The following is a 17233-nucleotide window of genomic DNA, read 5'->3' as shown; positions in this document are numbered from 1 at the left end:
AAAAAAAAAAAAAAAAAAAGAAAGTGAATGAGAAAAGGGTAAATTATCAAGAGTTAAGCTTTGTATGCCCAAATTGTTCTCAATCTTAGATAATTTTCACAATTGTCTAGTATTCCTTCTTTTGAGAGAAAACCACCCAAAGAATTTGTTTGAAACCACCTTACTAAAAAGCCTTACCCTTGAAACCGATTGAGTTAGATTCACCTTCCATTTGCAAGAATTCGCCAAACACTTAATTGAATGTGAAAGAGATGTTCTTTACTTTTAGATGGAGGTTGAACTAGATCGATGCATGGTAATAAGCATATAAATATATTTGTAAGTATGTTGATTGATCTTAGCACCATTAAACAATCTTCAAGGACTATAGCTTGAATCCTTCGCTTAGCATATAAAGGTTATGAATCCCCATTTTCAAACCGCACCCTCCTACTTCCTTGCAAGAGGACTAGCAAGATTTAACTGTAGGAATTCACTTTTAGGCCATTTAGGGTGTTGCATTTTTGCATTTGCATATTTTGGATTAAAATAGGTGCTTAAGAGCCTAAAATGGGGAAAAACAAGGACAAACCCGAGCATGTACCCGAAGGAGCCATCGAGCTGGAAGAACAAGTCTGAACCCCAACACGATCGAGGAGGATCCAAGAGCCGGAAGAACAACCCGAAGATCTATCCGAGGAGTAACCCGACTTCATCCCCGTGTACCCCATCGAGTGGACCATCGGGCAAGTCTGGGAAGCTAGGTCAAAGGGGTTTACATATATAAACCCCTCCCCTCCTTCCTCGCAAACGAGCAAGATGCAGACCCTCAAACCAGAGAGCGAGAGCTTCTGTGAGAGAACTGAGCGACTCAAACACTTTTGCCTTTTGTTTTAGATTTTATTTTCATAACTTTTTATCATTTCTTTTAGATTTCTTTCTTGTACTCTTATCCCTCTACTTTATCGTTTAATATAATGCAATTTTCTTTTATATTTGTTGTTATGTTTCTTGCTATGATTTCCGAGTAGTGAAGTAAAGTTTCTAGGGATGGGATAGATGATTTTGTGTTCTTGATCGGTTAGGATGTCTTAGTTGATTGAATATGTTTAATACAATTCCTTCTAGATTGGTGTTCTTAATGTTGTCAACAAACCGAGAGGGTGAGATTAGATCTAAGGTGTTTTTACCACCGAGAGGTGTAGATGAGATGCTTGAATCAACCTATGCTAGAGGTTTACTCACTTAGCCTAAGAGATTAGATGAGTAAGGGGTTTACTGACAATAATGAATCGGATCTTAATGCCTGTTTGGTCATGTTTCTCCAACGATAGTTGGGTAGGGGAGTGATCAAGGTTGATTGTTTCTATCACGAGAGTGTTTTAACAAGATTTTAGAGATTAATTGTCTAGGAAATATTTGCTTGAGGCATGTAAGGAATCTGTACTGGTTAGGAACACTTAGGATTCGATTACCCCATCCTTAGAAGCTTTCGTATTTTAATTGCATGCATTTTCATTTATCACTCGATCTCTTACCCGATCAGGTACACGATACCCTGTATCGAGTAACCCCTCGAATTGTACATATTTCATCTCCTTGAGGCTTGCAAAGCCTTCCTCACACTCCTGTGACCAAACAAAAGGAATATCCTTCCCTCTCAACTGGGTCAACGGTCGTGGTCTACTCACAAATTCCTGCACAAACCTCCTGTCGTAACCTGCCAGACCAAGGAAACTCCTGAACTCTGTGGCACTCTACGGTCTAGGCCAATCTCTGATAGCCTGAATCTTCTCCGGATCTACAGAAGCCCCATCTCCAGACAAAATATGTCCCAGAAAACTCATCTTACGGTGCCAAAAACTGCACTTGCTCAACTTAGCAAACAACTTCTGCTCCCACAGCTTCTCCAGAACTGCCCTCAAATGCATTGCATGCTCTTCAGGACTCTTAGAATAAACCAGGATGTCGTCGATGAAAATGATGACAGACACATCCAGAAACTCCTGAAACACGCTGTTCATCAATCTCATAAACGCTGTTGGTGCGTTAGTCAACCCAAACAGCATCACCACAAACTCATAATGCCTATACCTCGTCCTGAAAGCAGTCTTTCTCACATCTGCCTCATCTATTGAGATATGATAATAACCCGACGCCAAATCTGTCTTGGAGAACTAAGTAGCACCTCAACTGATCCAACAACTCATTGATCCTGGGAAGAGGGTACTTGTTCTTCAAAGTGACCCGGTTGAGACCCCTGTAATCAATACACAAGCGGAAACTCCCATCCTTCTTCTTAACAAATAATACCGGTACTCCCCACGGTGATACACTAGGACGGATGAATCCCTTGCTCAACAAATCCTCTAACTGCTTCTTGAGCTCTGCCATCTCTGCTGAAGCCATCCTGTAGGGGACCTTGGATAACGGTGTGGTCCCCAGTTCCAGCTCAATCGTAATAGAATCAGACCGAGATGGTGGTAATCCCTCCAATGATTGGAACACATCCTCAAACTCCTTCACAACCTAAATACTGCTAACCGTAGACCTCCGCACTGACTCTGGCATATATATAGTAACCAAATAACCCTCACGGCCCTTCTCGATCATCTTCCCAGCCTGAATGGCCGAGATCACGAGACTCCTAGAAATCGGTCTAATCTCCTGAAAAACCAACTTCCCTCCTGAACGCTCAAACTCCACTCTACCCCGACGAAAATCCAGATGAACTATATGCCGATGCAACCAGTCCATCCCTNACCCAAACAGCATCACCACAAACTCATAATGCCTATACCTCGTCCTGAAAGCAGTCTTTCTCACATCTGCCTCATCTATTGAGATATGATAATAACCCGACGCCAAATCTGTCTTGGAGAACTAAGTAGCACCTCAACTGATCCAACAACTCATTGATCCTGGGAAGAGGGTACTTGTTCTTCAAAGTGACCCGGTTGAGACCCCTGTAATCAATACACAAGCGGAAACTCCCATCCTTCTTCTTAACAAATAATACCGGTACTCCCCACGGTGATACACTAGGACGGATGAATCCCTTGCTCAACAAATCCTCTAACTGCTTCTTGAGCTCTGCCATCTCTGCTGAAGCCATCCTGTAGGGGACCTTGGATAACGGTGTGGTCCCCAGTTCCAGCTCAATCGTAATAGAATCAGACCGAGATGGTGGTAATCCCTCCAATGATTGGAACACATCCTCAAACTCCTTCACAACCTAAATACTGCTAACCGTAGACCTCCGCACTGACTCTGGCATATATATAGTAACCAAATAACCCTCACGGCCCTTCTCGATCATCTTCCCAGCCTGAATGGCCGAGATCACGAGACTCCTAGAAATCGGTCTAATCTCCTGAAAAACCAACTTCCCTCCTGAACGCTCAAACTCCACTCTACCCCGACGAAAATCCAGATGAACTATATGCCGATGCAACCAGTCCATCCCTAAGATAACGTCATACAGCTCCACTAGGCTGATAAGCAAATCCGCAGGCCAAGACTCTCCCGCGATCTGAATTTCGATACCCCTCGGTCGACCAATGACTCTCAGAAACTTGCCTCCAGCAACTCTGACAACTCCCACACGCTCTCTGAGATCTCCCAAGATACTCGCACTCTCTGCACACTCCGGGGTAATGAAGCTACGAATAGCTCCAGATTCAAACATAACATGGGACTTAAACCCAACCACCTACAAGGTCCCTACAAAAACCTCATGTGTTGAGAACCTAACATTTTATCACAGGAAAACATAAAATCTGAACTTACTAAGAATTCACAAAGAAAGAGTACAAGAAATTATACCTGTGATCGCCCCTACACTGGTTCCACCAGCCTCCGCAGTCGTGTAAACCCGTGCCTCCCGCTCAATCCATGCCACCTGCTGCCCTCTTGGCTGCACCTGTTGCAACGCTGCCACTGCTATCGGCTGCAACTTGGGACACAAGGCCCTGATGTGCCCTGGCTCCCCGCAATGATAGCACAAACGTGCTGCTGCCGACGGAGCACTCCTCTTAGCACAGCTAGCAACCTTGTGATCCTAGCTCCCATAACCGAAGCAACTCGCACCACTCGGCCTCTACATAGCCTCCCATCTCCTCTTGGTTCCATGCGCAAGCTTCCCGCCCTTGCTAGAACCTCCCTGATGTTGAGCCTTACTATGCTCAACTGCAGGGCTAGCCGCCATTGACTGTGCCCGTATATCCTCCTTGATCCCTGCTGCAGTCTCAACCAGCTCTGCACGCGTAACATAACTCCGCCCTCTACAGTGAACCCTCAAATCATCACGCCGGGCCCTCAAAAACCTCCTGACCTGAGCCTCCTCAGACTTCATATCCCGACCATACCTCAGAAGTCGACTGAACTCCAAGTGAAGCTCCCGCACTGACCGATTCCCCTGAGCTAGCAGAAGGAACTACACATCCAACCTATCTAGTGCCTCTCTAGGAAAATACTTGCGGTTGAACTCCTAGACAAAGTCAGCCCAAGACATCTCTCTCTGCACTCTCCTAGCTGCCACAGAACTCCACCACACCTGAGCATCACCAATCAAATGATGGACCCCTATGTCCACCCAAAACTCATCAGGACATCTCTGAGTCTGGAAGTTACGTTCCACTCTCGTCCTCCACGCATCCGCAACAGTAGGATCAGTACCTCCCTAAAACTGCTCGATACCAATACAACTCATCTCTCTCAGCATGCTAACATAATTAGAATGAACCCCTGCATTGGCAGCCACTGGCTGCTGCACCCCGCCGCAACTGGCGGCACTACTAGTGCCTGAGCGGGTACCACAGCCGGTAACCGCGCTAATAACTGTGTAAACAAACCCGCAAGGTCGACACCCGGGACTCCACCCACTGGGACTCCCACACCTGGGGCCCTAACATCACCGGCTACTAGATCATCAACACCGCCCCCTCCTACCACACGCATGAAATCCCCCTGGACACCCTGCGACTCGCCAACACCCTCTGTTGTCACACTCTGTTCTACAGTCTCGCTAACCACTGGGACTCTGCCCCTACCCCGACCACGTCCGCGTCTACGACCACGACCAGCAACAGCATCTTCTCTAACCATCTGCACTACCATGAACAGAAGGCTAAGCACACAATTAACATAACACCAAAAACATAAACTCACCGTGGAATCACAGTGTAGGCTCGAAGAAGATGTTCTAGGACTCCATGCCACACAAAATTGGCTAACTCACCTGATCAATCAAAGCATGCAATCCCAACATCAACAACATAAACCTATTGAACCCAAAGTTAGAACCGTAAGGGCTCTGATACCAAACTGAAACGACCTGACCCATTTTTTTTTATATATATTTAAACCGAGTGACCACCGTCCTAGCCAACAGTATTTAAATAAAGACAACTATTAAAATTGAATGGCCTACAAGGGGATATGATAGTGAGAAGATGAGTTGGTGAGGCTTACTGAAACGATCTAACCCGTTTTTTTTAATTTAAATAATAAAAATAATAAAAATATAAATAAATACTCTAGAACTAGTGGTCCCATACTCACTAGTCTCTTAACCACAATTAAACCAAACAGCAGAAAACATAAACCATAAAAATGAACCAATCATATCCAATAAATAAATAACCAATATCCAAAACATAGCAATTCCAATATCAAACAACAAGAAACAGAGAACCAGCAACCTAGCAAGTTCTAAAGAACCAACTCTAGCAACCTAAAAATGCCAGACAACATCCAGTCGAATCCCTAGAACATCCTCCTCTTCATCGCCTTAATTCCACAATCACACTTTGCCTTTACCTGCACCACAAACACAAATTGAGATGCATGAGTATTTGATAAACTCTCAGTGATGCAATCCTCCCATCTACTGGGCTATACATACAAGCAACAGTGATTCCAAACAAAACATACAAACCGGGAAAACAAACATCATCTCGCTGGAAGGGAGGTGTCGACCCACACCAGCCAAGTGTCGACCGACACTAGCCTTGGTGTTGCCCAACACTACCCAACAGTGTCTATCAATGCCGTTTTGCTGGTGTCGACCAACACCAATTGGTGTCGATCGACACTCCCTCTGCAACCACGATCCGCTCGAAGCCGAGAGTCGAATCTCGCTCCCCAGCCTCTTCCAATTCGTCCAAAACTCAAAACCCATACCATAAACGTCCGTAGGAACCTGTAGCAACCAATTCCAGCAAGAAAAACACACAAAACAACAATAAACAAGCAAGAACAAGGAATCACAGGCTTAGATCAGCCATGGTCATCCACTCACCTCTTTGTAGGAAGTTTCTGACCAACAATGATGAATCCTACACTCCCAGCAACCTTCTAACACGTTCCTAGCCCTCGATGTTCACTCCCACAGCAAGATCTCACCAAAAACACCTTGAAATCTCACAAATACTCTCAAGAACCTTTAGAAACTGTTTTCTCTCCTTTTCTCTCTGTTAAGCGGCCAAAACAACAAAAACTGCACGACCTAGGTCGACTTGCCACTTAAATAATCTGGTTCTATGGTTTTCCTTAAACCAAACCGACCAAAATCGACAATTGAATCAATCTGGCCTAACCAGAAAATTGTAGGACGATCGACACCCACCCCCAAAATGCAGAGTTTTGGTCGCGGTGTTACACTTACAAAATGATTTTGACACTTGTAGAACAACCAGCCGCCATCATAAGCAAGATCCGGTTCAAACTTACCATTTCTACGGTCACGGGAATTGACGGATGATGTAGTTGAGGGAGATGATGAAGATGGTTGACTGAGCTATATTTCCCCATCTTGGTTAGAAAGAAGATTAGGTTAACGTGGAAAGAGTGGGGGCTGTATAGGTTAAAGGACTCAGAAATTTATAAACAGTTGTTATGGTCTGTATTTAATAAAGTAAATAATTAAAAATACAATGCTTTATTTGACAACATGCAAGTTGCATATGATGATGGAACATATCAGTAGATACAAATTTAGGCTGCTCCACTAGATTATTTAAAAAAATTACGATACAACAGTCATAAGGACAATAATAATCATAACAACAATTTCGCTGGATGGACTATATAGATGGACAACATTTACAAGTATAACAATAATCATTTATGTTATGGTAAACAAACTTTTAAATCTTTGGCAACGCCACCAAGTGTAGCAACGTTTGCATTCACAATGCGCGTCACACCTTTCATGTTGGATAGGGATCTTTCTTTCCAATTTTGACAACAGTCGAGTTCGACAATTTGTTGATCCTCGACCAATCGCGACCAAATCATAAAAAACTATCTGTGCGACTAGATCGACCTCGTTCTCGTCACTGAATGCACGCCTGAAGTTTGTCATAAGACCAATACCCTCCTCGTTTTCCCTTACACATAACATCAAAATCGTGAGAGTAAATGTCATGGAGAAAGATGGGTGCCATTTACCAAAGAGGAAGCTCCACTTGTAACCAAGCATGGCAAAGACTTCTCGATTGTCACCATTCCTCGCTACGTATCTAATGCCTTCTAGATACATTACAGCTGGGTTTCTTGCTCTAATGATAGGCACAAAGAAAGGGCGGAATAAAGACCGCCTATTAACAACCATAGGATTTTCTTCAATANAGCCTAAGAGATTAGATGAGTAAGGGGTTTACTGACAATAATGAATCGGATCTTAATGCCTGTTTGGTCATGTTTCTCCAACGATAGTTGGGTAGGGGAGTGATCAAGGTTGATTGTTTCTATCACGAGAGTGTTTTAACAAGATTTTAGAGATTAATTGTCTAGGAAATATTTGCTTGAGGCATGTAAGGAATCTGTACTGGTTAGGAACACTTAGGATTCGATTACCCCATCCTTAGAAGCTTTCGTATTTTAATTGCATGCATTTTCATTTATCACTCGATCTCTTACCCGATCAGGTACACGATACCCTGTATCGAGTAACCCCTCGAATTGTACATATTTCATCTCCTTGAGGCTTGCAAAGCCTTCCTCACACTCCTGTGACCAAACAAAAGGAATATCCTTCCCTCTCAACTGGGTCAACGGTCGTGGTCTACTCACAAATTCCTGCACAAACCTCCTGTCGTAACCTGCCAGACCAAGGAAACTCCTGAACTCTGTGGCACTCTACGGTCTAGGCCAATCTCTGATAGCCTGAATCTTCTCCGGATCTACAGAAGCCCCATCTCCAGACAAAATATGTCCCAGAAAACTCATCTTACGGTGCCAAAAACTGCACTTGCTCAACTTAGCAAACAACTTCTGCTCCCACAGCTTCTCCAGAACTGCCCTCAAATGCATTGCATGCTCTTCAGGACTCTTAGAATAAACCAGGATGTCGTCGATGAAAATGATGACAGACACATCCAGAAACTCCTGAAACACGCTGTTCATCAATCTCATAAACGCTGTTGGTGCGTTAGTCAACCCAAACAGCATCACCACAAACTCATAATGCCTATACCTCGTCCTGAAAGCAGTCTTTCTCACATCTGCCTCATCTATTGAGATATGATAATAACCCGACGCCAAATCTGTCTTGGAGAACTAAGTAGCACCTCAACTGATCCAACAACTCATTGATCCTGGGAAGAGGGTACTTGTTCTTCAAAGTGACCCGGTTGAGACCCCTGTAATCAATACACAAGCGGAAACTCCCATCCTTCTTCTTAACAAATAATACCGGTACTCCCCACGGTGATACACTAGGACGGATGAATCCCTTGCTCAACAAATCCTCTAACTGCTTCTTGAGCTCTGCCATCTCTGCTGAAGCCATCCTGTAGGGGACCTTGGATAACGGTGTGGTCCCCAGTTCCAGCTCAATCGTAATAGAATCAGACCGAGATGGTGGTAATCCCTCCAATGATTGGAACACATCCTCAAACTCCTTCACAACCTAAATACTGCTAACCGTAGACCTCCGCACTGACTCTGGCATATATATAGTAACCAAATAACCCTCACGGCCCTTCTCGATCATCTTCCCAGCCTGAATGGCCGAGATCACGAGACTCCTAGAAATCGGTCTAATCTCCTGAAAAACCAACTTCCCTCCTGAACGCTCAAACTCCACTCTACCCCGACGAAAATCCAGATGAACTATATGCCGATGCAACCAGTCCATCCCTAAGATAACGTCATACAGCTCCACTAGGCTGATAAGCAAATCCGCAGGCCAAGACTCTCCCGCGATCTGAATTTCGATACCCCTCGGTCGACCAATGACTCTCAGAAACTTGCCTCCAGCAACTCTGACAACTCCCACACGCTCTCTGAGATCTCCCAAGATACTCGCACTCTCTGCACACTCCGGGGTAATGAAGCTACGAATAGCTCCAGATTCAAACATAACATGGGACTTAAACCCAACCACCTACAAGGTCCCTACAAAAACCTCATGTGTTGAGAACCTAACATTTTATCACAGGAAAACATAAAATCTGAACTTACTAAGAATTCACAAAGAAAGAGTACAAGAAATTATACCTGTGATCGCCCCTACACTGGTTCCACCAGCCTCCGCAGTCGTGTAAACCCGTGCCTCCCGCTCAATCCATGCCACCTGCTGCCCTCTTGGCTGCACCTGTTGCAACGCTGCCACTGCTATCGGCTGCAACTTGGGACACAAGGCCCTGATGTGCCCTGGCTCCCCGCAATGATAGCACAAACGTGCTGCTGCCGACGGAGCACTCCTCTTAGCACAGCTAGCAACCTTGTGATCCTAGCTCCCATAACCGAAGCAACTCGCACCACTCGGCCTCTACATAGCCTCCCATCTCCTCTTGGTTCCATGCGCAAGCTTCCCGCCCTTGCTAGAACCTCCCTGATGTTGAGCCTTACTATGCTCAACTGCAGGGCTAGCCGCCATTGACTGTGCCCGTATATCCTCCTTGATCCCTGCTGCAGTCTCAACCAGCTCTGCACGCGTAACATAACTCCGCCCTCTACAGTGAACCCTCAAATCATCACGCCGGGCCCTCAAAAACCTCCTGACCTGAGCCTCCTCAGACTTCATATCCCGACCATACCTCAGAAGTCGACTGAACTCCAAGTGAAGCTCCCGCACTGACCGATTCCCCTGAGCTAGCAGAAGGAACTACACATCCAACCTATCTAGTGCCTCTCTAGGAAAATACTTGCGGTTGAACTCCTAGACAAAGTCAGCCCAAGACATCTCTCTCTGCACTCTCCTAGCTGCCACAGAACTCCACCACACCTGAGCATCACCAATCAAATGATGGACCCCTATGTCCACCCAAAACTCATCAGGACATCTCTGAGTCTGGAAGTTACGTTCCACTCTCGTCCTCCACGCATCCGCAACAGTAGGATCAGTACCTCCCTAAAACTGCTCGATACCAATACAACTCATCTCTCTCAGCATGCTAACATAATTAGAATGAACCCCTGCATTGGCAGCCACTGGCTGCTGCACCCCGCCGCAACTGGCGGCACTACTAGTGCCTGAGCGGGTACCACAGCCGGTAACCGCGCTAATAACTGTGTAAACAAACCCGCAAGGTCGACACCCGGGACTCCACCCACTGGGACTCCCACACCTGGGGCCCTAACATCACCGGCTACTAGATCATCAACACCGCCCCCTCCTACCACACGCATGAAATCCCCCTGGACACCCTGCGACTCGCCAACACCCTCTGTTGTCACACTCTGTTCTACAGTCTCGCTAACCACTGGGACTCTGCCCCTACCCCGACCACGTCCGCGTCTACGACCACGACCAGCAACAGCATCTTCTCTAACCATCTGCACTACCATGAACAGAAGGCTAAGCACACAATTAACATAACACCAAAAACATAAACTCACCGTGGAATCACAGTGTAGGCTCGAAGAAGATGTTCTAGGACTCCATGCCACACAAAATTGGCTAACTCACCTGATCAATCAAAGCATGCAATCCCAACATCAACAACATAAACCTATTGAACCCAAAGTTAGAACCGTAAGGGCTCTGATACCAAACTGAAACGACCTGACCCATTTTTTTTTATATATATTTAAACCGAGTGACCACCGTCCTAGCCAACAGTATTTAAATAAAGACAACTATTAAAATTGAATGGCCTACAAGGGGATATGATAGTGAGAAGATGAGTTGGTGAGGCTTACTGAAACGATCTAACCCGTTTTTTTTAATTTAAATAATAAAAATAATAAAAATATAAATAAATACTCTAGAACTAGTGGTCCCATACTCACTAGTCTCTTAACCACAATTAAACCAAACAGCAGAAAACATAAACCATAAAAATGAACCAATCATATCCAATAAATAAATAACCAATATCCAAAACATAGCAATTCCAATATCAAACAACAAGAAACAGAGAACCAGCAACCTAGCAAGTTCTAAAGAACCAACTCTAGCAACCTAAAAATGCCAGACAACATCCAGTCGAATCCCTAGAACATCCTCCTCTTCATCGCCTTAATTCCACAATCACACTTTGCCTTTACCTGCACCACAAACACAAATTGAGATGCATGAGTATTTGATAAACTCTCAGTGATGCAATCCTCCCATCTACTGGGCTATACATACAAGCAACAGTGATTCCAAACAAAACATACAAACCGGGAAAACAAACATCATCTCGCTGGAAGGGAGGTGTCGACCCACACCAGCCAAGTGTCGACCGACACTAGCCTTGGTGTTGCCCAACACTACCCAACAGTGTCTATCAATGCCGTTTTGCTGGTGTCGACCAACACCAATTGGTGTCGATCGACACTCCCTCTGCAACCACGATCCGCTCGAAGCCGAGAGTCGAATCTCGCTCCCCAGCCTCTTCCAATTCGTCCAAAACTCAAAACCCATACCATAAACGTCCGTAGGAACCTGTAGCAACCAATTCCAGCAAGAAAAACACACAAAACAACAATAAACAAGCAAGAACAAGGAATCACAGGCTTAGATCAGCCATGGTCATCCACTCACCTCTTTGTAGGAAGTTTCTGACCAACAATGATGAATCCTACACTCCCAGCAACCTTCTAACACGTTCCTAGCCCTCGATGTTCACTCCCACAGCAAGATCTCACCAAAAACACCTTGAAATCTCACAAATACTCTCAAGAACCTTTAGAAACTGTTTTCTCTCCTTTTCTCTCTGTTAAGCGGCCAAAACAACAAAAACTGCACGACCTAGGTCGACTTGCCACTTAAATAATCTGGTTCTATGGTTTTCCTTAAACCAAACCGACCAAAATCGACAATTGAATCAATCTGGCCTAACCAGAAAATTGTAGGACGATCGACACCCACCCCCAAAATGCAGAGTTTTGGTCGCGGTGTTACACTTACAAAATGATTTTGACACTTGTAGAACAACCAGCCGCCATCATAAGCAAGATCCGGTTCAAACTTACCATTTCTACGGTCACGGGAATTGACGGATGATGTAGTTGAGGGAGATGATGAAGATGGTTGACTGAGCTATATTTCCCCATCTTGGTTAGAAAGAAGATTAGGTTAACGTGGAAAGAGTGGGGGCTGTATAGGTTAAAGGACTCAGAAATTTATAAACAGTTGTTATGGTCTGTATTTAATAAAGTAAATAATTAAAAATACAATGCTTTATTTGACAACATGCAAGTTGCATATGATGATGGAACATATCAGTAGATACAAATTTAGGCTGCTCCACTAGATTATTTAAAAAAATTACGATACAACAGTCATAAGGACAATAATAATCATAACAACAATTTCGCTGGATGGACTATATAGATGGACAACATTTACAAGTATAACAATAATCATTTATGTTATGGTAAACAAACTTTTAAATCTTTGGCAACGCCACCAAGTGTAGCAACGTTTGCATTCACAATGCGCGTCACACCTTTCATGTTGGATAGGGATCTTTCTTTCCAATTTTGACAACAGTCGAGTTCGACAATTTGTTGATCCTCGACCAATCGCGACCAAATCATAAAAAACTATCTGTGCGACTAGATCGACCTCGTTCTCGTCACTGAATGCACGCCTGAAGTTTGTCATAAGACCAATACCCTCCTCGTTTTCCCTTACACATAACATCAAAATCGTGAGAGTAAATGTCATGGAGAAAGATGGGTGCCATTTACCAAAGAGGAAGCTCCACTTGTAACCAAGCATGGCAAAGACTTCTCGATTGTCACCATTCCTCGCTACGTATCTAATGCCTTCTAGATACATTACAGCTGGGTTTCTTGCTCTAATGATAGGCACAAAGAAAGGGCGGAATAAAGACCGCCTATTAACAACCATAGGATTTTCTTCAATAAGAAAGATAGACGCGTCCCTCAAAACGAACTCGTTGAAAGGCAGTCGCATACCAACGGGCCATCAACAATAAGTGGTCCTAAGAACTGAAAACCAGACTTAGCGACGAGGCTAACGATGTAAACTGTAATATGTTCTGGGAGGGAAAGTAAATCTATCATGTTTAATGCTCAAGGTCCAAACAAGCATGAAGAGTTACATACCATCACTACAAGAAAACACGTGTTTTGTGAGGAAAACTTGCGACGGAAATTAGCTCTCGCAAATTTGCGAGGAAGGTGGTCATCGCAAATCCGCTACACGTTTGCGAGGGTTTCACGACAAATTCGCAGCGAAGGTAATATCCCTCGCAAATCTATAGCAATATTGCGAGGTTTTTGCAAAAACAAAATCCATAGCAACTTTGCTAGGGATATGCGAGTGAATTGCGGAGGCCATAGCAAATCAATTTCAAAATTAGGAAATTATTTTTTTATAAATATTACAAAATAATAAAGAATTATTCTGAAATACATTTAAATGTTCATAAGGTCAATTATTCTGAATTACATTACTATTATTGATTGAAAAGATGATAGAAAGAGTATGATGAGACCATTGGACTTTATAATATCATTGAAAGTTTATTTGAACTATTTGAAAAAATATTTTGATGGTTTTTATATAATAGATATTCAAAATTTGCGACATTTTTGCGACGAATTTGCTATAATAGATATTTTGATGGTTCCTCGCAATTTGCGCTTAGTTTGCAACGGAAAATATTCCTCGCAAAATTTGCGAGGGATTTGCAACGTTGACGGATTTGAGAGGAACTGACTTGTTGTAATCTGATCGATAGATCGCTCTGAATCTTGTACCTATCCAAACTTACACGCACTCAATTCACTCGTTTGTAAGATCAAAGAGAAAGAAGGAAACGTAAAACAGAGCACACCATGATTTAACGATTTCAGGTTCCGATGTTGAACCCTACGTCTCGCCAAACAGTTTCTCCGGAATCCACTAGATCTTTAGCTCAAACTCGAGCTCTCTCTCTCTACAATGCTCTCTCTCACCTTCTCTCTATTCTGTTACGGATAAGGAAGAAGAAGGAAGAGTAATTGAATTTATAGCCCAGTTTATTACTTCTGTTACAAACCATATATACACGTGTACCGCTAGATCACCTAACGCTAACACATATATCAAACCCTCTACTCCTTCCAGAGTCTTCTTAACACTTAGAGAAACCTTACCAAATTAAAGGACACATCCTTCAATTCTCCACGTTGTCCTTTATATGGTCCGACCTAGCTTTGCTAGATTCCCTCTCCGGTACATGAGCAAACCTGATCAACCTAACAAGCTTAAACCACACAAAAAACTCTTTCCTCCTGAGTAAACCCACCCAGCTGTTACATACATATTACCTGAGTGAATCCACTCAGCCTTGTCTTCGAAGCAGTTAGCTCCTTAATATCCATTTAGTGACCCTAAGCAACTCCAGAGCCTCTTGAAATTTGCCTACGGGTAACACTTTAGTGAAAATGTCAGCAGGATTATACTCTGTGCTATGTTGACCACCCTAATGACCCCATTATTTATCAAGTCTCGAATGAAATGATACTTGACTGCAATGTGCTTCATCCTCTTGTGAAACATCGCATTCTTGGCCAGCGCAATCACACTCTGAGAGTCACTGTACACATCAACCATTTCCTGTTGAAACCCAAGCTGATTCATCAGACCCTTTAACCAAACTGCCTCCTTTGCAGCATCCATCAGTGCCATGTACTCAACCTCCGTACTAGAACATGACACAACCTATTGAGTATAAACTCCTAGATTTCCAACTAATTGTGTTACCTCCTAGAGTAAAGATCACTCTTGTTGTTGACCTCTTCTTGTTAGAATCTTCCCATAGTCGGAATCGCAATACCCTCTGAGTATAACCTCACCATCCTTCTTGTAACAAAGTTTCGTATTCACCAAACCCTTGATGTACCGTAGGATCCACTTCACCGCTTGCCAATGACTTTTTACAGGTTTGCTCATGTATCTATAGACTATTCCAACTGCATAAGCTGAGTCTGGTCTTGTTCCAATCATCGAATACATCAGGCTGCCTACAAGACTCTGATAAGGAACCCCTCTCATCTCATTAGATTGTTCCTTCAACTCATCTTCAGTAGCAGCCCTCAATTTTAAATGTGCACCAATCGGAGTATCCACTGCTTTGCACTGATCGTTCTTAAAAGAATCTAAAACCTTCGCGGGATAGCTCTCCTGAGATACCGTGAGAGTACCTTTTACTCGGTCTCTCATGATTTCCATTCCCAGTATCTTCTTAGCATCTCCCAGGTCTTTCATATCGAGACAGTGAGCTCTTCCTAACTGGGAGTTCAAACAATCGCCCAAAACATGATTCTTTTAACCACTTAAACTCATCATAACCATCTAATACTTCAACAATATCCAGCAGATACTCCGGCTTGAAGTACGAATTGATACGACCTTTCACAGGATATTGATATGTGGAGAATAGCCTAGGAGGTAGGAGAGCCGTTTGAAAGGCATGGTCTTGATGTGCTGAATCATATTTCTCCACATTTGATGGCCTGTTCATCATTTGATCAACGATTTTAAACAAGTAAACTATTCTGACAGAGCCCCAAATATTACGTATGAAATTGTCTACAACTATACTCTTAACCCATTTTTACTCCGAAATGAATATAGCTATTGTTTCCTACGGTGGACAAGTGTAATATTTTTGAAATGGTGGACAGGAAATATAAATTTCATCAACAATAATTATTAGACGCTTAGGAGAAAGAATTGTGGTCTACAACGGTGGACAACATGAAAAAAACTTCCATTTGATAAAAATAAAACTAATTGTGAAAAGGACATTTGCAAACGAAAAACATATCCATTTATGGACAATTATAGTTCACTCAATATGACAAGAACAATTTATAAGAAATGGACAACTAATATGAATGAACCTGAAAGTGTTGAGCTAAGTAGAACCTTCTGAGGCAACCCAAAGTTTAAGAAAACGAATTCTGACAAGGACAATTTTTAAGAATCAGTTCACTTAATGGACAATAACACTTCACTCAATCTGAAGAGAACATTTTTAAAGAAACAGATCAAATAATGGACAAAATCACTTTGTTGAAAAAAAATTTCAATGGACAATTTAAGTTTTTTGTACATCACAACTTATATGAATGGACAAGAAAGACTTACCTAGAGCGACTGTTGAAATTGGAAACTTTCATAATTGTTGCACTTCCGCGAGTGTCTGTGTTCTCGACCATTTGGTTGTCATCGGTGTGTGTAGTTTAAATGGTCCCAGATCTACAAAATAAACATGTGTACAAATCCACTACATCTTTCAGATATGGAAACCGTAAAATAGCCTGTATATATGGGGAGTTTAACATACCAAAGTGGTGGCGTTTGGTCGGTTTATGAGTTGGTTCTTGAGTTAAGATTTCCTGTATCGCCAGACTTGAGGGTAACTGTATCAGCGGAATGGAGGATTGCCATTTTGCCAGAATTGAGAATCGGCGCGTTGCCGCGCTATCTTGATTTCGGATTGTCTTATAAGTGTCACGATATGGTGAGTCTTTAACTTTGAAAAATACAGAGATTAAAACAACATCCAATAATAAAATATATTAAATTTGTAACTATGTCCGATGTGCGGGTTTAAAGTTTTGTAAATAAAATGAAATTTAGTAAAAATATAAAAAAAATTATTGTACATGATTTATATTTGTTTTTTACTATAACACACTGATTTATATCCATATACAAATCTCTTATGTATGTTACCATTAATAGTGTATTTTTTACACCTAGGTATATTGTATGTTACAAATATATTATTTACCACTACGTAGAAATGTCTATATGAACAAATTAAGACAACTATTATATGTATCTTTACTT

This window comes from Camelina sativa, chromosome 16 (genome assembly GCF_000633955.1).
Source record: "Camelina sativa cultivar DH55 chromosome 16, Cs, whole genome shotgun sequence".
Taxonomy (NCBI): Eukaryota; Viridiplantae; Streptophyta; class Magnoliopsida; order Brassicales; family Brassicaceae; genus Camelina; species Camelina sativa.
The sequence above is the reverse complement of the archived record's forward strand: the minus strand, read 5'-3'. Positions refer to the sequence as shown.